General features: G+C 47.0%; 1 protein-coding gene across 1 annotated transcript in view; it reads left to right on the top strand.

Moving 5' to 3' along the window:
* Positions 1-19,686, top strand: part of TNFRSF8 (TNF receptor superfamily member 8) — a 62,740-nt gene that overhangs the window by 668 nt on the left and 42,386 nt on the right. The gene's annotated exons all lie outside the window — the stretch shown is intronic.

Below are 19,686 nucleotides of genomic sequence, written 5' to 3'. Positions count from 1 at the left end.
GGATCAGAAGAACAGCCAGAGTGGGTCAAGCCAAAAGTCCACTTAGCCCAGTGTCCCCTCCTGTTCTCCGACAGGGACCAATGCCAGGTGCCCTAGAGGGAGTGAACAGAACAGGGAATCCATCCCCAGCCCTGACAGAGAGGAGGGACCCCAGCCCTGAACCTGATTTCTGGTTGTCTCCTCTTTTCCGATTACTAACCTAAGGCTGCAAATGTTTTGGGAGCTGAGCTGGTGGGCACCAGCTGTTCTGTGGATGCAAGTTGGCCCCCGGTGCTGTTTACATTGATAGCAAGCAAGCCCTGTGGTTCACCCTTTATCCAGAGTTTGGAAAACCTGTCTGGGCAAGGCTCATTTACAAGCAAGCTGGTTAGGGCTCGACTTGCATCTCCTAAAGTGAAAGGTGTAAAAAGAAAAAAATGTTCTTTGTTACACCACCCACCCCATCTGCAGAAACTCATTCATGAATGGGATGTGGGTTCTGAATTGAATTAAATTAAAATAGATGGCAGCCACTACTCTTTCCTAACTCATCTTTGATGTAAGAACTTGCTGTTATGGCTACTGATTTCAACCCAGGAAACCCAGACTCTGTGCTCCCTTAACATAGGTCCTAGGCGCTGTATCATCCTGGAATAACAGTGGTACAGTTTGTAGTGCAGTTCCCAGTAATTGCCTTGTTCCTATGCAGGCTTGTAAGGCCTCTAATGCAGGAGAGCCATGCCCTGGAGGCTGATCAAATGCCTGGCCTCAGAGAAGCCAAGCATATGAGTGATTGTATGCTGGAATCCGGACCTTGTGCTGACATCCTCAAGATTTCCCCAGGCAATGGAAATCACAAAATCCAAATGCTTCCATGTTAATGAGTCATTTGCATGTGTACGGTGTCTATACATTACTTACACGTTACGGAGGGCTTGTTCAGCAGAGCCTTGTGCTTGGAGATTTTTTTTAAAATAGAAATCGAAACCAGATCTAAAACTTGTGGGTCTTCTGGATCAGAAATTTAAGGACATTGAATCCTGCCTGTTCTGCACTGACACTAGAAGATCCTCATGGCGCTTTTGATGAGAATAGGGGTTTGCCCTGGACTGTAATTTCCCCTCCCACACTCCTGCCTTGTGCTGTGCCTTTATGACCTGGCTGATTCCCATCCTTAAGGTAGAAAGAGTCCTATACATGTATAGATCCTACAACCCCAATGGACATGGGCAGTCTTTGGAATGACTCACCTGAGTAAGGCGATTGTAGGACTGACCGGATGGTCTATATGATCATTTGGGGGGAGAGGCGCTAGATCAGTGCAAAATTGTTGTGTTATTGCAAGAGAGTGCATTTGCTTTTCTAATCGTGAGTATCAATAATCAGATTAATGTTAGCCATTATTTATCCCATTCCTGTTAAAACCTGGAGTCACATAGTCTCTGAGGCCATGTCTACACTAGCAGAGGAATGCTCCAGAGGTTGATCTTCTGGCATTGGATTTAGCAGGTCTAGTATAGACCTGTAAATCAAACATGAGGGCAGCCTCTGGTTCTCTTCCTTTTGTGAGGGATGTTCCCATAGGCATCCCGCTGTGTGGATGGTGCGGAAACGTGATGTAAGATGTATCGACTCCAGCTACGCAACTCTAGCTACGTAATTCTGTGGCCTGCACTGTGCAGGGGGTCAGACTAGATGATCATAATGGTCCCTTCTGACCTTAAAGTCTATGAGTCTATGAGTAATTAATGCAGCTGGAGTTGCGGATCTTAATTCAACTTTCCTCTGTAGTGTAGACCAGGCCTGTTTGCTTTGGTCCATGGACTTTTTTTTTTTAACTGTTTGGCTGTGTCTACACTGGCATGAATTTCCGGAAATGCTTAAAACGGAATACTATTCCGTTTTCAGTCTTTCCGGAAAAGGAGCGTCTACATTGGCAGGCTGCTTTTCTGGAAAAGCCCTTTTTCTGGAAAAGCGTCTGTGGCCAATGTAGGCGCATTTTTCCGGAAAAGAGCCCCGATTGCCATTTTCGCGGTCGGGGCTTTTTTCCGGAAAAGACTACTGGGCTGTCTACACTGGCCCTTTTCCGGAACAGTGTTCCGGAATAAGGACTTATGCCCGAGCGGGAGCAGAATAGTTTTTCCAGAATAGCGGCTGATTTTGTACAGTAGAGCAGCGTTGCTTTTCCAGAAATTCAAGGGCCAGTGTAGACAGCTCGCAGCTTATTCTGGAAAAGCGACTGATTTTCCGGAATAAGTGGCCCAGTGTAGACACAGCCAATGTCTCCTCTTGTCATTCTTAAGAGCGATTGGAAAGAATCTGGTCCTGTTTAGTGTCTGACCATTCATATCCTACTACTTATATTTAAACTATTTTTCTGCTCTTCAGTTAATTGAATGTAAAAAATGAACAGTACTGACTCTCCTTTCCATATGCTATCCTCCATCAGACAGACTAAGTGACTCTGGCCCCACTCTTAGACTTGGGCGGTTTTCTATTCGGTATTCTCAGCATTTCAGTAGGCGCTCGAAGAGGAGGCAACTGTTTTGCTGTTGCATTAGTCAGTTCCAGAGGAGCTCCTGCTGGTAGAAGAACCCTTTTTTTTTTTTTTTTTTTTTTTTTTTTTACTGTAATGTACTATTTTTCCTGATGTACAACTCATCTATAGCAAACTGACTTTCTTGTCTCGTTGTGATTCACCACTTTTTTTTCTCTCTGAGCTCAAATGAATATTAACGAATGAGTTGTCTGAGGCTGACTGAATTGTGGCATGACCCTGAGATCAGTGTTACCTCTGTAATGACCATGCATTACATGGGAGTAGCTCTCATGCCTGTGAGCACTAGCAGAGTGAAGACGAGGAGCAAAGCGGGGTGCTCTAAAACCAGCGTATCCACACGATAGTCAAAAGGCTCACTGTGCCCTTGCTAAAGATGTGTTTTTGGTCATAGAGTCAGAAACATGTAGGGCTGGAAGGGAGCTGAAATCCATTCCCCCAGGCTGAGGAAGGATTAAATAAACCCCCCTGCCAAGTGTTTGTCTAATTCTGAACCTCCAGTACAAGAGATTCCACAGCCTGCTTAGGGAATGAACTATCCTCACAACTACCAAGTTTGTCCTAATAGCCAGCTGTGGGGCTGAACCCAAATTAGAAGGGGGCTGTGTCACTCTTGCCCTGCGATTCTGTGCCTTAAATGCTATGCAGCCCTGACACCAGCAGCCCGACTACCAGCCATCTACTCACACCCTGGTTTCCACCATCCAGTTATTGTCACTCTGAAAACCCCACCACCACTTCATTCTGGATTTCCTTCAGACCAGCTGCCAGCATGCCAGGCTACTGGGGCTCCCAGAACTGAGTCACTGTGTTACCTCTCCACCTGCAGCACGGGAGAGTTTTGCTACCGATAATCTCCAAGACAGCTCCTTGCCAGCACACTCTTCACAACTCTGCCAGTCCAGTGTTTACCTTGCAGATAATAAACACTGAAGTCCAGCTCCTGAATTCCCCCAGAGGCATCGCCTGGCCGTGGCCAGCCCTCTCTTTGAACACTCAGAGGTTATTACGTTCATTGCTGCTTTAAAGAGATGATATGCTGCAGGCTGGTAATTTAACTGGGGCTTGACAAACTCTCTTCATTCAGAAACAACAGGGAGTCCTGTGGTGCCTTAAAAGCTAACAGATTTATTTGAGCATAAGCTTTTGTGGGCTGGAACATCTGATGTGGGCTCCAGCCCACGAAAGCTTATGCCCAAATAAATGTTAGCTTTTTAGGTGCCACTGGACTTCTCAGTCTGTTTTAGCAGGAATAATAACACGGCTACCTCTCTCATGTCAATTGCAGCCCTGAATTAGTTTATAATAGAAGCAGAATAGGCGTATTTAACAGAAAATCATACAGTCGAGTGATCCCAAACCTTCAGAGTAAAGATAGAAGGGGTTACAAAGAAACAAAAGCAAAAATATACTTCGAAGACGAAACGTTAATTTTAGCAAGTTACAATCTTTACTTAAGCAGGTTTCTCAGCTGGGTTCAGTTCCCAGAGACTTTAGCCTCCCTGGTTAAAGAACCCAACATTCTATGACTTTAAGAGCTCTGGCCCCTTTAATCTTCTACGTGATGGATAACTATGGGGCCTTTCCCTTTCTTTTTATAGTCTAATAAATCTTTGACGTTTATTCTTTGGAGTCAGCCCAGCCTCTCCTGCTAAGATACAGATGCTAGGCTGTCTTCCCAAAGTTCACTCACCCTTTTGCCCAAGGCAGGAAGGTCTCCTGCTGTGCCTCCCACTCTCATGTTTTTTCAGATGTAAATGGGACTGCTGTTGTTTTGATTCCATTTGTTTCTCCCTGGCTACATCTACACTGGCAGTTTCTTGCAGAAGAACAGCTGTTCTTCCACAAAAACTTGCCAGCTGTCTACACTGCACGAGTGTTCTTCCAGAAGTAAATTTACAGTATAGCGTTGTAGAACAGGGCTTCTTCTGGAAGAGTTATTCCTCTCCCCATGAGGAATAAGCCCTCTTGTGCAAGAGCTCTTCCACAAGAGGGCAGTGTAGACAGGCAACATGAATTTCTTGCACAAGGACCCCTTATGGTTAAAATGGCCATCAGAGCTTTTTTGCGCAAGAGAGCACTACACTGCCATGGATGCTCTTGTGCAAAAGCACACGGCAGTGTAGATGCTCTCTTGTGGAAGAGTTTTTGCACAAGAAGCTGCCAGTGTAAACATAGCCCCTCTGTTTGGTCACAGACTTTAAAGCACAACATCAGTAAGTATCCATAAGTCCTCCTGTAACTATAGTGCACCAGCATGCCCCGGGCTGTCGTGAGATCTTACTTGACATGCTTTTGTAGTAGTATCCATTAACTCAGTTGTTTATAATTTGAGGTACAGACCTCCAAATTGAAATTTTAGGGGCTGTCTCCCATTCCCTAGGCTGAGGGCTTTGTTTACCTTTTTGTATAGATTAACCATCTTCATCTTTGCCGGATGACCAAGACACATTCCTTTCTCTAATGAACAGGGCCCTATGCAGGAATGTCTGGGATGGATGCTTTTTTTCTGTAAATATGGATTGCAAGGGTGTGAAGTGAATGTCCCCACCGTGGTCTCATAGACTTTAAGGTCAGAAGGGACCATTATGATCATCTAAGTAAGCAGGGAAATCAGCCCCAACCTTCCCTCCAACCCGCCAGAGCACAAGGGAGGGAGGCTTGGGTAGCACGCCACTCCTGTTTTCCCCAGCTGGCTGGAGCATGCTAACTTTGGGGACTCTAGGGGATGTTTTCACACCTTTTGCACCCCCCCATGCATGGGCCTGTGAATTTCTTGCCACACACACTTTAGGACTACAATTCTAGCACATGTGTAGACAAAAAGTTACAGATATAATACCGCACAAGAATATTAGTGATCAGTGAAATACTAGTTTTCCACTGATGTATTGCGCGCCACCTTGTGGGTCTCTATTATGATGATAGTGTGCTAGTATGACTGATGCTGAGGAGTGAACTTCTGTGTCATACTAACCTAAATCTCCCTTGTTGCTGATTAAGCCCTTTACTACTTTTCCTGCTTTTGGTGGACATGGAGAACAGTTGATCGCTGTCCTTTTTATGACCACTTTTTATGTATTTGAAAACCGTTACGTCCTCGGAGACTTCTATTATTAAATCTGCCCAGTTCCTTTAACCTTTCCTTTTATAGAGCCGAGTTTTCGAAACCATTTATCATTTTTGTTGTTCTCCTCTGGACTCCTCAGTTTGTTCACAGGGGAGCCAACAGGCTTGTAGGGTTCTGGGCAACAGGGGCCGGGAACAGCCAGCTGAGACCTGAGGTGGGGCTGGAACAGCCAGCCTCCAACACCACCTGGCTGGCCCACTCTCTGCCCGCCCCTCCCATCAGAGCTGGCAAGACTGCACAGTGCAGGACTTTGGAGAGCACCATGCAGCAGCGATTCTAAAGGGCTTGGTGCTCCAGTTGCCACCGCTGCCACTCACTCCAGCCTTTTAGACTCACTAGGCCCCGGAAAGGTCTGGCCCACGAGAGCTCATCACCTAATAAACTATCTTGTTAGTCTTTAAAGTGCTGCATAGTTCTGCCTTTTGTTTCAGCCAGGCCCCGGAGCAATTGCTCCCTCCCCCTGCCCCAATCAGCAGGCTTGCTTGTTCGCATCTTGCTTCTCGAGTGGTGCCCCAAATTGGAGGCAGTACCCTAGCCAAGGCCTCACCACCCACCAGTGTTTCCTGTGAGCCGAGCACTTGCCTCCACTGTTCTGGAGAGAGTCAAACGCCACCCAGCTGATTAGCCACACACCCTCAGCTGCCTACCCCTGGCAGCATGTGTTTCTACTGGAGGTGCACATCTGCCCATGCCTCGGCTCATGTCACAACATTTATTCTGCACACAGATGGGAAAAATTAGAAGGAACGTTGCTCACTGCTGCCGAGCAGGGTGGAACAATTTCTTCCCATGTCTCATGTGTAACAACCCGTCCCAGAATGGCCTTTGCCTTTTTCACAGTAGCACCACTGACTCAGATTCAGTCTGTAGCCCTTGAATCCTTTTCTGGAGTACTGCTGCCTCCCCCATTGTGCCCCATTTTATATTTGTGCATTTGAGTTGCTTTCCTTTGTTTTATTTCATTTGGTGTTTTTTATGTGGAAGAAAACAAGCCTTCACTCTGCATTGTGTTTAAGCAACAAGTAGCCAGAGTTTTATTACGAGCTGTAGCAAGGGAAAAACTGGTTCGGAGAGGGAGGGAGCAGTTTAAAATAGGATCTAGCTTCAGTAAACAGAACTGATCTGAGAAATCCAGCAGACCTATAGCCCAGAGGAACCTTTGAGTTCTGCGCACCCACTAATATTCAAGATAGTTGCACATTACTTTGGGATTGTGGGTTCTGTTGTGCCTCTGGGGCTTCATCTTGCTCCCACCCGCTCCACCGAGGAGAGGGGGTGGGGGACAAAGGAGGCAACTGCGCCAGGGCCCAGAAATTCAAAAGGACCTCACCAAAGGCTCTTGTGTAAATTACAAGGCCATGGGATAAGAGGGAAGGTCCTTTCTTGGATTGAGAACTGGTTAAAAGACAGGAAACAAAAGGTGGGAATAAATGGTAAATTTTCAGATTGGAGAGGGGTAACTAGTGGTGTCCCCCAAGGGTCAGTCCTGGGACCAATCCTTTTCAACTTATTCATAAATGATCTGGAGAAAGGGGTAAGCAGTGAGGTGGTAAAGTTTGCGGATGATACCAAACTGTTTACGATAGTCAAGACAGAAGCAGACTGTGAGGGACTCCAAAAAGATCTCACCAAACTGAGTGATTGGGCAACAAAATGGCAAATGAAGTTTAATGTGGATAAGTGTAAAGTAATGCACATCGGGAAAAATAATCCCAACTATAGGTACAGTATGATGGGGGCTAATTTGGCTACGGCAAATCAGGAAAGAGATCTTGGAGTTATCGGGGATAGTTCTCTGAAAACTTCCACACACTGTGCAGCGGTGGTCAAAAAGGCAAATAGGATGCTAGGAATTATTAGGAAAGGGATAGAAAATAAGACCCAGAATATCTTACTGCCCCTGTATAAAACTATGGTACGCCCACATCTTGAATACTGTGTACAGATGTGGTCTCCTCACTTCAAAAAAGATATTTTGGCCTTGGAAAGGGTTCAGAAAAGGGCAACTAAAATGATTAGGGGTTTGGAATGGGTCCCATATGAGGAGAGGTTAAAGTGACTGGGACTCTTCAGTTTAGAAAAGAGGAGACTGAGGGGGGATATGATAGAGGTCTATAAAATCATGAATGGTGTGGAGAGGGCGGATAAAGAAAAGTTATTTATTAGTTCCCATAATAGAAGAACTAGAGGACACCAAATGAAATTAATGGGTAGCAGGTAGGAGGTTTAAAACTAATAAAAGAAGGTTCTTCTTCACACAGCGTCTAGTCAACCTGTAGAACTCCTTGCTGCAGGAGTCTGTGAAGGCTAGGACTATAACAGAGTTTAAAGAGAAGCTAGATAAATTCATGGAGGTTAGGTCCATAAAAGGCTATTAGCCAGGGGATAGAATTGGTGTCCCTGGCCTCTGTTTGTCAGAGGCTGGAGAAGGATGGCAGGAGACAAATGGCTTGATCATTGTCTTCGGTCTACCCTCTCTGGGGCACCTGGTGCTGGCCACTGTCGGCAGACAGGATGCTGGGCTAGATGGACCTTTGGTCTGACCCAGTACGGCCATTCTTATGTTCCCAGCTGGTGCCATTGCTACTGCAATGGCCAGAGCCCCAGCCCTTTAAATGGCCACTGGAGTGCTGCACGATGTGCTCTGGGTAGCTCTGAGGGCTGGCTGGGCCCTGCCCCTTCTGGGAATGTGAAGCCAACCCCCACTCCCATCTCCCAACCATCTTGTACTGGGGCCCAGCAATTCTGTCAACCTCCCCCGCCAGCTCCCACTGAAGTGATAAAACTTTCTTTGACTACAGTCAGAGCAGGATGGGGCCCTAAGCACAGTGCTCAGTGGTCCATTAGCAGAGTCCAGTCCAATGTGTTGTCTGCTAGCCCACAGCGAGGGGGGAAAAAACACCTTCACCTCAATCACAATCACATCTGGGGGGTAAGGAGGAGCTACTATCCACACTCCTCCCAGCTTTTGACTGGTGCCATGTCTATGCTTAATATGAGAACAACCAGACTGGGGCAGACCAAAGGTCCATCTAGCCCAGGATGCTGTCTTCTGACTGCGGCCAGTGCCAGGTGCCCCAGAGGGAATGAACAGAACAGGGAATTAACAAGTGATCCCTCCCTTGTTGCCTGTTCTCAGCTTCTGAGAAACAAAAGGCCCAGGGACAAGTGAAGTTTTAATCAGGCTCTACTACAATTACTATGCAATGACTAATACAATTGTTAATTCTCATGTGGACAGCCTACAGCAGTTGGCGTTAGTTGTGTTTAACCCGAGACTGCGACTGAAGAATATTTGTATATCTTAATACATTTTCCCTTTCAGAGTTGGTCAGTCTGGTAAGCCAAGTCATTGAGGTAAAACTGAAGCTTTTTCATTTGAAGTGGCTGGCCTTTGGCAGGGGGAAATGTACAATTTAAACCTCCCCTTGTTCTTTGCCTTCAGGAACAGCTGTCTTACCCAAGCTTGGGGGATGGTTCCAACTGACAATGACTTGCCCACCAGAATTGAAACCGCTTTTTGCATTCGCGTGACCAAAGATGCTGAGTTCAATTTGTCTCCCCTTTGAGTTTCAGAGATGACAAAGGGGGAAGGAAACCCAGTCAAAAGATGAAAGGAGAGAGAGACACTGAAGATTAAAAGAGTTTTTGAGGTTATCATGTTTTCATTCTCTATCTTTCACAGATGAGGGAAACAGCTGAATTTGACTTTTGAAGCTCACAAGAGGTTTCCCCGATAAAGCCAACACACATGCGGTGTTGTAAATGAATACCAATTATATTACACTGCATTCTTCAGTGTGTCTAGACTTTTGCAGAAGAGAAGGAGAGAGTAGGGCAGAGGTGAAAGTTCTCCAACCATGGTCACACCTTATGGCGTAAGCAACAAGGGGTAAAAAGTACGAAGTGAATCTTCTCCAGGTGACTAATAACAACCTAACTCTGCAAAGATCATTGGGTCCATGAAAAATGAAGAATCCAAGTTAGGTGAGAGGTGGAGGGGTTCCCCCAAATGTTTTCACAGTCTTGGGTTTTTTTAGTGGTCCCCTAAACAGAAGCTGTAGTGTAGCATGAGTGTCTGAAGGGGAGGTCCAGCCACTGTTTTGTAAGAAGGAGGTAGTTTTGAGGTTTTTAGTATTTGGCTGACTCCTTAGATTTCCCCTCTGCCCCGCCCCCTTCACTTCATTTCAAGAGCTAACTATGAGCAATGGGTCTGGCCAAGTCAAATCCTTCCCTTCGTTTCTTGGCTAACAAAGCATCTTTATTAAATGAGATCATGTTCGTTCTGAAATAATCTGTTATTAGTGATATTAATAACAATGAGTCAGGTCAGGATGAAACCCATCTCAGAACAAAATCTGATTGTCTCCCCCACCCCCACCCCGTAATAATTAGTTCATCGAAAGTGTTTTTCATCTGTAGCTCTCAAAATGCCATACAAAGGAGGTCTGTGTCCTTATCAGTTTCCCCCACTGAGCGATGGGACTTGACCAAAATCTCCAGATGAACTGCCTTCTACTTGGGCTGTAATGAAACCCTCCTACCCTGCTTAGCCAAGCCATTGACTTTAAGGAATGAGCCAACCATCCCATCCAACCTCCCTCTATCACAGGCCAATGACATTGGACCAAAGTATTGCAGCCCACAAGAGACTGATCTAGAGCATGACACAGGCACACTATTTGGTGTCCAGGAGGTCGGCGGGCGTTAGCCCACCCACATCTAAAGGACCTCCCCCCAGCCTGCAGGGAGGGTCAACAGAACCTGGAAAAACCAACTAATTACTGAGGAAAAATAATGGAAGAACAGGTACGGGTGTGAGGGTCAAAGGGTTAAAACGAGGGAACCGGATGGGGATACTGAGCAGAGAACCCTAGACAGCACCCACTGCCCCTCAAAGGTCTCGAGAGAGCCAGCGGACGCTGCCCATTGGAACTCTGCCCAGATATGACACCGGCAGAGAATAGGAGGGACTGAAGTGCCGGAGGCCCCTGCAAGGCAGAGAATTAATTGAGAGACACCCAGGTGAACCAGGAGGTGACTGAAGCATGAGATTTTAGGGATATCTGATGTGAACCAGGAGGGACTCTCAGGGCTGCTGAGCATCGTCAGCCCTGGTCACAAGCAACAAAGTGGAATCCTCTCATCAATGTGTCTAGCTTGCTCTTAGAGATAATTATGTTGATTGCCCTGCAACTTCTATTGGATGGCTGTTCCAGGACTTACTCTCCTGTTGGTTAGAAACCTTCCAATTTCCAGCTTACAGTTTTTTCATGGCCAGTTGATCCCCATTTATTTGTGTGCCAACATTGTCCTTAAATAGCTTCACTGCCCCTAGTGTTTACCACTGGATGTATTTCTAGAGAGCTATCAGATCCCCTCTCTGGCTTCCTTGCGCTAAGCTAAACGCACCACGCCCTTCCTGTCCCCACTTATAGAAGAGACCCCCCATTCCCCTAGTAGCTCTTCTCTGCACTTGTTCCAGTTTCAGTACCTCTTTCTTGGACATGGGGGACCAGAATTGTGCACAGTTTTCCATGGGAAGGCCTCCCAGTATCTTGTACGATGGCATGCACACTTTCCTATCTCTGCTAGAAATGCTTTGCCTGATACAGCTGAGGTTTGCATTTGCTATTTTCACAGCAGCATCGCATTGGTGGTGAGTAGTCATCCTGGGTATGTCTAGACTACATCTCTCTGTCACCAGAGGGCTGTAAATTAGACATACCGAAATTGCTAATGAAGCAGGGATTTAAATATCCCGCGCTTCGTTAGAATAAAAATGGCCACCGCGTTTTGCCGATGTGGAACTTTGGCAGCAACAAGCAGCAGTATAGATGGGGATCGCTCAACGAGGAAAGCCTTTTCCGACCGATCCCTTTTGCCTTATGCAACGAAGTTTACAGGATCGGTTGGAAAAGGCTTTCCTTGTTGACCGATCCCCGTCTAGACTGCTGCTTGTTGTCGGCAAAAAGAGGCAGCCATTTTTATTCTAATTAAGCGTGCGATATTTAAATCCCTGCTCCATTAGCAATTTTGGTATGTCTAATTTACAGCCCTCTGGCGACAGAGGGATGTAGTCTAGACGTACCCCCTGTGATCAAAGTGCACACCTGGGTCAGTCTCTCCTACTCTCTCGCTCCCAGCTGATGAGCCGACTGCTTGTAGCAGAAATTCTCCTTGCTAGACCGTAGGTGCATGACCTTACACCAGTGGTCACCAACCAATTGATTGGGACCTACTGGTAGATCTTGGAGCCTTTGGCAGGTGATCTTGACTTGTTTGGCCAAGAGGCTATCAAGTGCCAGCACTTCAGCTGCCCTTCCTCCTACTGCTGCTCATCTCCTGCCCTGTGCCTTCGACATGCCCCTCCCCCTGGGGACCCTTCTATTTTCTGAGCAGGGGAGGGGAGGGAGATGAGGGGCGCTGATGTCAAGATGCCCCCTCCTATTCTGTATCCTATCTACACAAAGCCAGAGGGGGCATAACAGGATTTGGGAGGGAGTTTGCTGGCTGCTTTTGAGAGTGGTGCAGGGGTGAGCCTGCCTTAGCCCCCTGGACCACCACCCAGGAGCCACCTGGGGTAAGCAGTGCCCAGCTGGGGCCCACATTCTGAACTCCTACCCCAGTCATGAATCCCCTCTTGTACATCTAGCACCCCTACATCCAAACACCGTCTCAGAGCCTGCACCTAGAATTCCTCCTACCTCCCAACTGCCTGCCCCAAGCTCAGCTCAGAGCCCCTCTCACACTTCAGATCCCTTAATCCAAGACAAAAGCCTGCACCCCAACCCTCTGCCCCATCTGGTGAAAGTGAGTGAGGATGGGCAAGAGAGGGAGGATGGAGTGAACAGGGGTGGGACCTCAGAGAAGGGGTGGGAGGGAGGCGGGGCAAGAGTATTTATATTTGAGGTAGATCTTGGACTGCACTTCACTTTTTGAATTTCTCATGCTTAAAAAGATTGGAGACCACTGCTTTACACATTGTACTGTTGAATTGTATCCCAGTTTTGTCATGACCACCACCCAGATCACCCAGTGTAATATTCTGATCCTCCACTGTGTCATCAGCAAATTTCGCTAGTGCGCACTTACTTCTTGTACCAAGATCATTAATAAAAGTACTGAATAAGGCTGGTCTCTGTAGGAGGGTGGTCACTCTGCTCCAGAATAAAAAGGGTTAAAGCAGCCCTGGGAGAAGGCTGTGGCTAGGAGCCAATCAAGAGAGCATTTGTGGCAGCCAATCAGAGCCCAGGAGGGCTGTATAAAAGAGATGGCTGGCCAAACAGAACATACCCTTGCTCCAGCTCTAGAGGGAAAGGGACCTAGCTGCCTGCTAATGGGGGTACCATGGACAGAGCAGTGTTGGGGGAAGGCAGGGTGAGCCAGGGGAGCTCCCAGAGAAGTCCTAGACTGAGGCCCAGCGACAGGGTCCCCAGGAGTACTAGGGCTGCAGGGAGGCAGTTGGGTGCAGAAGGCAGCAGATCTATACCCTCTTGCCTATGATGACTGGCAATTTTAGACTGTAGTTTCCCCTGAGGTATGAGTCTAGCTGGTGACTGATAGTTGAGTCACTGAGGCAAGATGGGTATAGAAGTTTGGTGATTCCCTGAGGGGGAGGACCCAACAGTATAGGGGCACTGTGGCAAGACAGTACCCTGAGGGAAGAGGTCTGCGTTCTGGGAGGCACACGGGTCCTAACAGAAAGCAGCAGAGTCATTAACAGACAAAAAAGTAACAGCAGGTGAGACTCTGGCCAGAAGGGGGCGCTTCAGCAGTGAGCTGAGCTAATTTCTGACCAGCAGAAGGTGCTGCAGTGATGTGACAGCCCCAAAACTAGTTCTTGAGGAATTCCACTAGTAACCTCCCTTCCAGCTGGTAACTTATCTTTCTGCAAAACCCAGCGTCTTCTCCCCTTTAACCAGTTTCTTACCCTCTTTGCCATTCTTATACCTATCTCCATCTTCTCTAACTTAGCAAAGTTTCCTAGGTGCCAGCTACCATGTCCAATGCTTTGCTGCAATCCAAGTGTACTAGATCGACTGCATTTCCCAAATTTCTTACTAACTATTTTACAAGATGCACATTTGCTCAGTGTTTGGACCCTTTACATCTAGAAGGCCATTAGATATTATTTTTTTGTGTTGAGATCCTGCCCTCAAATGGGTTCCTTAGAAGTTGGGTAAAGTGGGTTTTTCTTTGGACTGTCACTCTTCCCCCTACACTACAGGAATCATTTGTCTTTAGCTTTTGTACAAACAGGGCCCTAGCTTGCACGTCAAGGATCGCCTTGTGATTCCCTCCACTCTGTGCCTGGATTCCCTGTGTGGTTCCCTCCACTCGGTGCCTCATCTGTGTCTGGAACTTCTAGGTTCTACTACCATACAAATAATAAGAGATCTCTCTTCTGATTGGTAAACAGAAACACAAAGCTCGTAAGTAAGTCACCGATGGCCACACAGTGGTAGAGCCAGGAAGGTGGATTGATTTAAATCACTTCCTTTTCCCTCCACTCCCACATTTTGATAGCCTGCCACTGCACAAAACAATTTTGCATGCCATTGAGAACAGTGATTTAAAATCACGGGGGGGGGGGGGGGGGGAGAGGGTGGAGGAAGGTGGGTGGGTTATGATGATTTAAATAATGAAACAGGAAACTTTGGTTTAAAGCTTTGATTTTAATCTTGTTTTGCATGGTCCTGCCATGAGGGAGGGGGACTGGATTCGAGGTCCCTTCCAGTTCTAGTGGTCTATGATTTGTACTTTTAGGTTATTTTCATGAAGAAAGGTCCGTTCTTACGGGTTGGTGTAGTTTGGTGTTACTTTTCATTTTGCAGGAGGATACACTGTATTTATTTAAGTAATTATATGCTTTAACAAATATTTATTCAGATTCTGAATTTTTCCTTTTTTATTATGTTAGAAAACGGTGGATGATATATTTCTTGTTTCATAGGCAATGATTAATTTTTAAATGGCAAGTTGTGTCACAAGCTGCATTTGGATGGAAGTGAGAATTTAATTAAAAATGCTCAAAAAGACATTTTAAAAGGAATTATTAATATAACCACTACCTTTGTGCTGGGTACCTAAGAAAGGAAACTAAGTACTTCAAAACAACAAATTAAGTATTATATAGTGAACTGAACTCATAGTTTCTGATCACCATGTCCTTCCAAATGTAGAACTAGTAGAGTTCATCCACCCACACTTAATTTTTATTCATATATTGGAAAAAGAAAAATAGCTTTCCTTGTTTTTTTTCCGTCTCCCAATCGGTTTCTGAACTTTGCACAAACTAGTTGAATAAACAGAAATGATGAAAATTCTCTCTGTACAGATTGGACCTCTCTGGTCCAGCACCCTTGGGACCTGACCGGTCTTGAACAAAGCCATTTGCTAGAGCAGATGAGGTCCCTTGCTACCGATTCCCCAGCCCACCGCCCGTCCTCGCTGCCAGCCCCAGCTACTCCGCCTGCCTTGCTTCCACAGCCGTGGCTGCAGCAGCCCCGACCCTGCTACCAGGGCTGCCACAGCTGATGCGGCCCTGGATGTGATACCAGAGCTCTAGCCCTGATCTCAACCCCACTGGGTTCCCAGCCACCTGTCCTCTTGCCACTGCGGCTCCCAGCCAGCACTCCCCAGTCCAGGAACATCCATGGGCCTGTGAGACACGGATGTTGCTGGAGCAGAGAGTCCTGATTTTGGGAGGTCCAACCTGTACCAACAGTTAAAAGGCTAATGCAGGGTACAGCTGCTGGTATAGCACAGTGGTCCCCAATGCGGTGCCTGCGGGCACCATGGCGCCCGCTGGGGCATTTATGTGCGCCCGCCGAAACATCTGGGCTGGCCCTGCCCCGCTCCTGGTGCATGGCACGTGCGTGGTGCGGGCCCTGGGCATGTGGCGCATGGGCGGCCCCTGCCCCGGGCACGTGGTACATGTGTGGTGCCAGCCCTGGGCTCAGGGTGTGTGGGCAGCCCCCACCCCTGGGCACACGGCGCGTGAGTGGCCCCGCCCCCGGATGCCCGGCATGTGAGCGGCCCCGCCCCTGGGCACCCGGCAGCCACGAAAGGTTGGGGACCACTGGTTTAGCACTTCAGTAAACTCTCGTTCCAATAATTTGCCAGTGAGTTCCCCCAGTTCACTGTCTGACTTTCTTTAAAAACTTTGGCCGTGCCTGAGGGCTGTTGGAATATTTATTTGTTACCTAAATGTAATTGAAATGTCTTTAGATGTTTAGGCCTTAACATAGATTTGTCCTATTTTCAAATTTAAATAGGTTTATTGTTATCAAGAAAAATGCATTTAAATTAAATAGACATCCAATTTACATTTAAGAACATCCTTTTAAAAATATTAAAACATAAATAAAATAGGCAGAAATAGAACTTAGAGGATAGAAATCATGGGCTCCATTGTACCCTCACATATCGCATGGTGAAGGTAACATCCAGGTAGATGGCACATGAAGGAGCCAGAGAAGTCCAGCTGCCTGTCGGAACTGCTAGGCTGCACATTCCCCCCTTTTTTCCTCTTGCCCCAAATGACTGGCTTTGAAACTGACTTGTGGAATGTCCTTTTGCAGTGTTAGAATGTCCTGCTCATAATCTGGACAGGGATTTCCCCCAAATTCTGACAGCAGTATGTAAGCTGCAAGCATGCAAAACACTCGTGCTTGCCAATGAGAACAGAGGTGGCCTTTGACAAAGTTACTTTCCTTAGAAGTCACTCAGCGCTGCTTTCATAACCTTGGTTGTGCTTCTCTGGAAGCCGAGAGATTTGTGGCCAGCCCTGTACAATCCCTGTTCTCTTCTAAAGAAATCCTTCTGGATCTGCATGGCAAACATTTCATGATTCAGGGTCAGGCATGTGACATTTCCCCTCCGGAAAGCAGAGGTGGGGACAGTATATGAGGAAATGCTTTGCTGTCCCATCCTCCCTGGGACTGTGCTGGATGGTTCCTCCGGCAGCACTGGCCAGTCTTCTATCATCAGAAAATGAGCGGCGGCCATGAGGCCTTCAGGATAAAGGGGCAAAAATAAGTGTTGGGGGATAGTCTCTGGAAAACCACCCTTGGGAAACCGCATCATTGGACTCTTTGCATATAATGGACCAGGCCCACCAAGGTGGGGGACAAAGGGGAGCTAGTTGCCCTAAAAAAACTTGGTTGAGCAAAAAGGAAAAAAAACAAAACAATGGGAGAACAAACAAAAGATCGCTGTGCCTTTAAGACTCCCCGCACTCCTCGCTTCCCGCTGCCCACGCTATGCAGCAGGGGAACAATGCCCCCACTGTTCTTCTGTCCAAGAAAAACAGAAAATACCGGATATGTGAAATGTGTTTTCTGGTTGTTTTTTTTTTACCGGACGGGGGCCAGAAATAACAGACTGTCCGGGCCAAAACCAGACCCCTGGCAACCCTCACTGGGGCACTGCTCCTTGTGTGCTGTGCAGCTCTTCAGACAGCTCCTACTCACCAAAGCCCCACCCCTTCTGGGAGGGCGGAGCCATTCTCCTCTTCCCCCCCCCCGCCCAGTGGCCCATGCAGGCTGGGGTCTCCGCTGTAATGCACTATGGTAGGGTGATCAGAGGTTTGGATTTTTAGAGGGACAGTCCCAATAGCATCCAACATAATAGTCAAATCAAGGAAGCCCATGAAAGAAAGCACTCAGTGGGGCCGACCGCCCTGCCAGGCCCCCGGGCAAGGTCGGGGAGGGGGGAAACTGCTCTGTGCCCCCAGAAGGGGAAGGGCCTCAGGAGGAAGGGGGGGGCTGGAGCTAGGCAGCCCTTGGTGCTTTCCACAGAGCGCTGCACCTCCCCATAGCAGCCGTTAGTGCTGCCAGGAGTGGGCCACACAGCATGCCGCACCACCTACGATTTAAAGGGCCCAGGGATCTGGCTGCTACTGCCGTGGTTGCAGCAGTGATAGCAAGGGGCACTGGGCCCTTTTGCATCACCAGGCCCCAGGGCAGTGGCCCTCTTTGTCTCCCCTGTCAGGGGGCCTGATGTCCCATAATTATATTTGTACTAGAATTTAGGGGTTTTTTTTGATGGGGGTTAGCTAAAAGAGAGAATTCCCAGCACACCGCCCTATGTGATGTTTTCTAATGGGCATTGTGCTGCAGTGGGCAGATCCTGGGGTTAGGAATCAGGAAATCTGGTTCACACACCTGGCTCCATCAGCTTGCGCAGCTCTGTGCCTCAGTTTCCCCTCTTATAAAATGACACTAAATTACTGACATACAATGCTTTGAGAGCCACGGGTGAGAAGTACTGCATGAGAGCAAAGAATTAGCACTGAAACCGAACCTTCCGCAAAAAAACACACCCATGATTTGTAAAACAGTTTGGATTAGAAAAGGCAGAAAGGCGATTCTCTTTAACTTGCATTTTCTGAGCTGCAGTGAGGAGATGAATTGTCCTACCCATATTGTGAGACCTCTCTCTCTTTTCCATGTATAAGTTCTCACAAAAGGATGGTAAAAATGATAGCTGCTTGGAATTGTTACTTTCTCTGAAGAAATTTTGACAAATTAAAAAAACAACAACCCAAACTCCATCATTTGTTGTCCATGTTTGTATGTTGGAGAATTTTGACCTTTCCTCAGCAAACTGAAAGGTCCCTTGTCATTTGGGTTTAGGGTTTTTTTGTTGTTTTTTTCAGATAATTTTTTATGTTTAGGTTTTTGAAAACAGCAACAAAAATCAACTGGTTTTTGATACAGCAGTCACTTTCTATAAACATTTAGTTCAGGTGAAAACCCAATTTTTGGCCAAAATTAAGACTTGATGGTAAATCTTTGACCGGTCCTAGTGAAAATGTAAATTAAAGGCAGAATTGCTTCAGCACAGGTCTGAGAATGGCACCTGGAGGGATGAGGATGGCTAAGAAATAAAGTATGATGAATTCTGCCCTCTAATGGGGGAACACATCTTCTGCTGATGTTAGTGGAAGTCTGGCCTCTACTTTTGCTTTGAAAGCAGAAATTTAAACCCTGGTCTTGATTTAATTTGAGGAGTCAGTGTATTCAGTTTACAGTTTTGGAAACGTCATAGGTAAGTACAGACACTGCATTAACATCTGCGACTTGCACCTTCAGCAAGTTCGCAGATGACACTAAGTTAGGGGGAGAGGTAGATAAATTGGAGAATTGGGCCAAAAGAAATCTCACGAGGTTTAACAAGGATAAGTGCAGAGTCCTGCAATCAGGATGGAAGAATCCCAAGCATTGTTACAGGCTGGGAACTGACTAGCTAAGCAGCTATTTGGCAGAAAAGGACTTGGGGATTGCAGCAAATGAGACACTGGATATGAGTCAACATTGTGTCCTTGTAGCCAAGAAGCCTAATGGCATATTAAGTTGCATTAAGAGGAGCATTGCCAGCAGATCCAGAGATGTCATTATTCCCCTTTATTTGGCTCTGGTGAGGCCACATGTGGAGTGCTGTGTCCAGTTCTGGGCCCCCCACGATAGAAAGGATGTGGACACATTGGGGAGGGTCCAGCGGAGGGCACCCAAAATAATGAGAGGGCTGGAGCACATGACCTATGCTGAGGGATTTGGGTTTGTTTAGTCTGCAGAAGAGAAGAGTGAAGGGAGATTTGATAGCAGCCTTTAACTACCTGAAGGGGGATTCCAAGAAGATAGAGTTAAACTGCTCTCAGTAGTGACAGATGATAGAACCAGGAACAATGGTCTCGAATTACAGTGAGGGAGGTCTAGGTTGGCTATTAGGAAAAACTAGTTCACTAGGAGGGTGGTGAAGTCGGGGTTGGTCCTGCTTTTAGCAGGGGAGTTGGACTTGATGACTTCCTGAGGTCTCTCTCTTCCGACCCTTGGATTCTATGTTAGCACCAGGAAATTTTTGCTCTGTTCCTTCAGCAGATGTTGCAGTGTCTTGGCAGGTTTCTGTACCGTGTTTCAAACTATACAGACTAAAAGGTTTGGGTCTTTGTACCTAGCATAGTGATACTCAGACTGAGGCTTGTATGCAAATGAAAACTACTGTGAAATGAAAA

This window comes from Pelodiscus sinensis, chromosome 24 (assembly GCF_052426305.1).
Source record: "Pelodiscus sinensis isolate ZL-2025 chromosome 24, ASM5242630v1, whole genome shotgun sequence".
Taxonomy (NCBI): Eukaryota; Metazoa; Chordata; order Testudines; family Trionychidae; genus Pelodiscus; species Pelodiscus sinensis.
This window is presented reverse-complemented; position numbering and strand designations above follow the sequence as displayed.